The 7053-nt window shown below is 43.4% G+C and overlaps 1 pseudogene; it reads right to left on the minus strand.

Annotated features, from left to right (window-relative positions):
* Nucleotides 1-3426: 3426 nt before the first annotated feature.
* On the minus strand, nt 3427-4021 carry LOC126084413 (ferritin light chain-like; annotated as a pseudogene).
* Between the last annotated feature and the right edge of the window lie 3032 nt (nt 4022-7053).

The raw sequence follows: 7053 nt of genomic DNA on the forward strand, positions 1-7053 counted from the left end.
CACCTTACAGATATGCAACTTTATATTCAAAATTGTCACTAGACACTATTTCTGACAATTAATAGAAGTGGAAGAGACTGGAGAGTACATAAAGAGAGGTTGCTGAAGTCTGAATGAGAATGGAAACTTTAACAGGGAAATACAGACCAACCCTAAATCAGTGCAGATCATTCAGCTTATTTTTAATAGAACAAATTTTAAAGATCAATTTTCAACTATCTATACAACAAAATGTACCCAGTTAGAGAGAGATTCAGAGCAGAGTATACAGTATCAGATCAGTTTAATTTTCTCTTTCCAGTATTAGAATCTTGGACAGTGAAATCTCAAAAAAAGAATAACTGGAAAATAGCAAAAGTAAAAGATTCATTTAGATGTTCTCCACATTTTACTCTCTTTTTTATATCTTCAGAAGGATCCAAATCCAAGTAAACGCTCATTCTGTTCATTCATAAACACTAATTACTTTGCATCACTTATTTAACATGTTGTGACAAAACCTGACTGGATTGCCTTTGCATTCTGCTTTGAGTGCAGTGTATAGTGCTTTACACAGAGCAATAACATATAAACTTATTGACTGCATGAATTAATTTTTCTAATTATTTAGAGAAGAGGGTGTCTTCTAATTACAAGTCACTAGATATCCTTAGGAGTCCCTGGTTGGCACAAATGGTTAAGTGCTCTACTAACAAAAGGTTGGCAGTTCGAACCCACCCAGAGACACCTCGGAAGACAGGTCTGGTGATCTGCTTCTGAAAGGTCAGAGCCTTAGAAACTCTATGGAGCAATTCTACTCTTCATACAAGCGGTTGTCATGAGTTGGAATCAACTCAATGACAACTAACAACAAATATTCTTAGTTTCACTGCTAAAAAAAAAACTAAACAAATACTTCTCCACTCCCATAAACCACACCTCTCCAGGAAAAAGGAGGACATATCAAATTATTTTATCAACTATTAGATATCTCATTTTCAGGGATCGACTTAATGACCCAACCAAACCAGTTACTGTCTAGTTGATTTCGACTCATAGCAACCCTATATGACAGAGTTGAACTGCCCCGTAGGGTTTCCGAGGCTGCATCTTTACAAAAACTGACCATCACATCCTTCTCCCTCAGCGAGGCTGGTGGATTTGAACTGCCAACTTTCAGTTAGCAGCACAGTTCTTAACCACTGCGCCACCAGGGCTCAATGCCAATCAGGAGCAAATTCACTTACCTGATTGTATACCTGATTCCCACCTCTCTCATAAGTCATTTTTGGTGCTGCTTACTTTCACTGCAAATAGGGGAACTACCCTCCAGCAGAAATATTTGTGGGTCAAGTCAGAGCAGTCACAGTCACTCCCTTGTTCTTTCTTTTCAGGCTAAAGGGACATTTAGATGTCTGCCAGAAGCTGAAAGTCTAGAGGATTTAGTCACCTAAATCTCAGTTTGTTTTAGTCAAACAAAAATCCTACTACTGCTTTTTTTCTTTCTTCCTAGTAGCCGATTTTACCCACCTCAAAACTCAGGAAATTCCCCAGTGATTTCATTTGGGTAGTATGTAGTTTGGTAAATTGGGAATTGTGCAAAAAGGTGAGTTGTTGTATTACTAGGTCCAAGTTGTCTTCTCAATACCTGATGAACAGAGCACTGGGCCAGAGACTAGATAACACTGTTTCTAAGAGCTGTTACATGAGGTCAAGTCTAATTTATAGGGATCCCAAGTGTCAGAGTAGAACCCATAGGGTTTTCTCTTCTTCTTTTTTTTTTTTTTTAGTAATATTTTATTGTGTTTTTAGTAAAAGTTTGCACAGTAAATTAGGTTCCCATTTAAGAATTTCTATACAAATTGTTCAGTGACATTTGTTACATTTTTCACAGTGTATCCACATTCTCATTATTTCCATTCTGGTTGTTCCATTTCTATTAATCTAGTTTCCATGCCCCACCCCCAATCTTTACAGTGGCCTCATATAGATGATTTTTTAAAGGAGTACAGTACATGGGTGCAATGGATCACTTTTGTGTGGTCTTTCTCGCCATGGTCTTTTAACTCCCACCCAAGTGATTAGGTGGGACTGTGCAAATAGGGTAACTATGGCCCACCAAGAGGACTGGTCAGTTTTACCATCCCAGTGGGCTTGAAATGAGCCATGCCAGAGGTGGGAAAGGAAGTATCCCAACACCACCAGGAAAGAACAGCCATGAGCGGAACCCTTTGGACCCGGGATTCCTGCACTGAGAAGCTCCTGGAACTAGGAGACAGAGAGCTGTTAACACTGGAGATGGCGAGCAGGAGTGGCAGAGAAACAGTGGCATGAGACTGGCAGGAGAAACCAACAGAAGACGGTGTGGTGGGCTTCCTGGCCCATAGAGCTAGAAAGCTGAGTGCCTTTGGGCAGGAGGAGGCTTGCTGGCGGAATGGGGTGCCTCTGGGTACTTATCAACAGGGCTAAAAGAGCTTTGTAACACTTGCATGGGCAGGGCAGAGGCCTAAGGCTATGGAGAGGCCTGCCTGCCAGCACAACTGGGAAGAGGCTGTCCTGATTGACAAACTGTATCCTGAGTGTTCCTCAATCTGAATTGTAACCTGTTACTTCCCTAATAAACCCCTTAATTGTGAGTATTGTTTGTGAGTTCTGTGTAGCCATTGCCATGAATTATCAAATCTAGCAGAGAAGTAGAGAGTGCCACGAGAGGGACGGTTGGTGTCAGAATTCATAAAAAGTTTGGAGAGAAGAGGCATGTCTGACCTCTGCCTCATAGGAATCAGCCTTGGGCTGCTGATCTTGATTCTCCTTCAACCTTGTGAAGTTAGAGAAGGTCAGACACCACTACCACGTCATTGTTACAGTACTCAAGACATTTTTTTTTTTTTATGAGCCAGTATGTTGGGATGTTGTTTACATGAAAGGTGACCTCTCAGTGTAGCTTCAGTTCAAAGTTTAAAGGGTATCTCAGGGCCATAGTCTCAGGGTTTCCTCCAGTTTCAACCCATCCAGTAAGTTTGGGTTTTTTTTAAAAGAATATGAATTTTGCTCTACATTTTTCTCTTATTCTGTTAGGGTTCATCTATTGTATCCCTGATCAGAATGGTTGGAGTGGTAGCCAGGCACCATCTAGTTCTTCTGGTCTCAGGGTATATGAAGCTGTGAGTCATATAAACTATTTGTCCTAGAGTTTGTTCTTTGAGTCTTTAGTTTGTTTCTCTTTTATTCCAGAGTAGTAGAGATCAATAGTCGTATCTTAGATGGCTGCTCGCAAGCTCTTAAGACCTCAGTCAATGTTGATTGAGCTGCCCTAGAGTTTTCTTTCTTTCTTTTCTTTTTCTTCTTTTGCTACAAGAAGAAGTTTTATTTTTTCCATTTGGTCCATGGCTTGGGAGAGTGGTTCCAGGGCGGTTAAGATGCTGCCTTGTGGGTGGAGAGAGAAGTTCAGGCTGAAGCCTGATGACAGAAGGGGAATGCGGAGGGGCCCTCACAGGTGGCTAGGTTTCGGGGGCTCCTAGTCGTGTGCTTGAGCGTGACCCTCTCAAAGAGCTACTCACCCAGCACAGCCTGAAAGCCAGTCAGCCTGAGGAGGTTGGTCAGGTGGTCATCCATCTTCTTGAGGAGTTTTACCTCATCTAGGAAATGGTTCTCCAGAAAGTCACAGAGATGGGGGTCTGTGTGGGTAGAATCCATGGCATGCAGACCCAGAAGGGCCTGGTTCAGGTTCTTCTCTACGGCCAGGGCAGCTTGCAGGACATCCAGAGTTCTATCCCGCTCATCTCAAGATGGCTTCTGCACGTCCTGGAAGAGGGCGCAGCCGCCGCACTCATTTTGCAGTTTCAAGAGACACTCACACCCTCATGCTTCTCCTTCGCCATCTCACAGAAGAAGTGTCCCATGCTTTCAAGGCCACATTGTCGCAGTCAAAATAGAAGCCCAGGGAGAGGAAAGTGTAGGAGGTCTGCAGATGCGGGTTGACTAGGTAGTTGACACCAGCCTCCCTTTCGGGGAATAATTCTGACAGATCTTGGGAGCTCATGGTTAGTCAACAATTAGGGGCTAACCACAAAAAAACTGTTAGCTGGTCCTGGAAACAGGAGATGGCCAAGAAGATGGTCCTGGAAGTTGTGCCTGGAGAGGAGGTTGGAGGATAGTCCAAGGCTGGAGGTGGGGAGTCTTCAGGTCTGTTCCACCCAAACGCTGTTGAAACAAGAGACAGATCCACAGGACCACTGGGTGAGCTACCATAGGGTTTTCTTGACTGTAATCTTTACAGAAGCAGATTGCCAGGTCTTTCTCCTGTGAAGCCAGTCGCTGGAGTCCAATGTCAACTTTTCAGTTAACCATTACGTAAGCCTAAATAAATCATCCAAGAAATTGAAATTTAAAAAAAAATATGGATGCTGGCTATTTACTAATTTAAACAGGTTAATTTCTTTTTATTTCATTCAGTTGGTATTTTTGTGTTAAATCAAGTCTGAAAATACTCTACCCAAAATAGCCATAAATTGGTTGGTGAAATGAAAATGATGGAAAACATGAAAGTGACGATGTCTGCTTAAAGTCTGAGGCAGCCAGGAAGTTTTCCAATGAGCCCAGGGTATTTGGAAAAAAAAAAAAAAAAGATTTAAAGAAGGTTTAGGGCATGAAATAGAAAAGGGGACCCAAAAGCGCTTTGGAAGATGCCTGGCAATCTGATTCTGAAAGGTAACAGCCTTGAAAACCCTATGGAGCAGTGCCACTCTGCACACACGAGATCACCATTAGTCACAATTGACTCCATGGCAACTAACAACAAACAGGTTTTAAGAAAAGGAAACCTGGGACATGTAAAACCCAGAATGATGGGGGGCTATGTGTGGGTGAATGGTGCCAAAGATAGTAATTTTTAAAAGTTATGTCTGAAATAAGAAGAAAAGACAGGGAATATGCTCAATTTTGTCTCTGATGAGCAGGTAAAATTGATGGATTCGACTTCTACTCAGAGTGCTGTCTTAGGCTAAGTTCTGTAGAGAAACAAAACCAGTAAAGTGTATAAGTATATATAGAGAGATTTATATCCAGGAAACAGTTCACTTAATTGTAGGGGTTGGAATGTCCCAAGTCCTTGGATCAGGATAGAGGCCCTTCCCAATTCATGGAGCCACAGAAGCTGGTGAACCCAAGATGAGCAGGTTGGGGAGCAGGGCTCCGGCTCACAGCTGTGAAGGTCAAGGAATCCCTAAGGTCAGCAGGCAAGACTGCAAGGTTTTCTCCTGATTTAAGTAGCTGCAGGGGCTGGTGAACCCAAGATAAGCAGGTCAGGGGGCAGGACTCTTGCTTGCAGGCCATGAAGATCCATGAATCTCAAGATGGACAGGTAAGCTGCTAGCTCAAGTCCCAAAAACCAGAAATCTGACAAGAGACAGCTGCTGGATCCAAAACAAGCCAACAATCTTTGCAAGGCAAGCAGGAAGGAACTAGGCGGCAGAAGGTGGAGAGATGACAGCTGAGGTTGGTGAGCTGCCACAGGCCCCACGCCCGCTGGTACCACTCCGCAGATTCCATCATAGGGTGATCACATACCAAATTTCAACAGGTAAGTGATCACAACACTATACAACTGCCACGACACTGAGGATCATGGCCCAGCCAAGTTGACACACAATCCTAACCATCACAGTGACCTTATAGGATAAAGTAGAACTGCCCCACAGGGTTCCCAATACTGTAAATCTTTAGAAGCAGGCTGCAGCATCTTTCTCCGAAGCAGTGGCTGGTGGCTTCCAGGCAACTGGTGGTTAACTGCCAACCTTCTGGTTAGTAGCTGAGTGCTTTAACCACCGTGCCACCATTGATGCAATTACATAGTAATAATAAACCAAAGCTGTTGTCATCCAGTTGATTCCAACTCATAGTAACCCTACAGAGAAGAGTAGAACTGCTCCATTGGGTTTCCAAGGAGCAGCTGGCAGATTTGAACTGTCAACCTTTTGGTTAGCAGCCATAGCTCTTAACCACTGCTCCACCAGGATTCCATAAGTTACATAATAGGCACTCAATAAACAGTTGTTTAAATGAAGCAACATGACTAACTTAACATTTTGTTCCTATAACTTCAGTCAGAGAATCTTCTTTAGAATTGGGAGAGTACAACACCTAAGGACTTGAACTCCAAAAGGGACAAAACGATTTTAAGAAAACGTTCCCTACTTAAATTCATTCTTTCGGCAAAAATTCATTTAGCCTTTGCTACAGCTAGGTGAGAGAGACACAACAGTGGACAAGGCAGATAAAATTCTGTCCCTGTTCTTGGCAAGTAGGTTTACAAGGGGACAGAGTAGTAAATGTATACTATATTGCCTGTATTTAAATGAATACAAGTCTCCCGCCCTAAATGAACAATGTAATACGCCCCAGAAAACAAACAAAAATCACCTAATGGGATCATTGACTTTGAAAATGGAAAAGCACCCCGGAGGCAGGAGCTGGGCGTATTGCAGTCCAAACTGTCAACAGGTAACGAAGCTTTTAGCAATCTATGGGCCGGGAGCCAGGCTTTGCCCGGGTTTCCTAACTCCAGCTACCACCTCCCCCAGGCTTCAGATTCCTCCCGCACCCTATCTCCATAAGGGGTATTCAAGATTTGGGCGTCACCAACAGTCCCCCAAATATAGACCAGTTACCATACCCGAAGTTCTCACCAAAGCCCCTGGGTTAAAAAAAAAACTGAATTCAGCGTTTGTGACTCCTAACTCAGTCAACCTCAACTGGGGTCTCCTACATAGGGTTTCTCTGTAAGAGGGTCTTCAGCCTCAGCGAAGGTCAGAAAAAGGAGATGTCTACTACATTTGCCCGAATATATTCTCTGAAGCGCCCGCCCGCTGCGAAGGTCAGAAAAAGGAGATGTCTATTATATTTGCCCGAATATATTATCTGAAGCGCGGGCTCCCTATATTCAGTCACATTTTAAACAGTATTTCCTCCAAAACTATAGCTATGGAGGAGCAAGTGAAACTCATCTTTCTTTTCACGTTTCTTTGGTTTGCCTGCCACGCCCACTGCGGCCGCCCCGGCCTGCGCCTCCCCGGA

Source organism: Elephas maximus, chromosome 10 (assembly GCF_024166365.1).
Source record: "Elephas maximus indicus isolate mEleMax1 chromosome 10, mEleMax1 primary haplotype, whole genome shotgun sequence".
NCBI lineage: Eukaryota > Metazoa > Chordata > Mammalia > Proboscidea > Elephantidae > Elephas > Elephas maximus.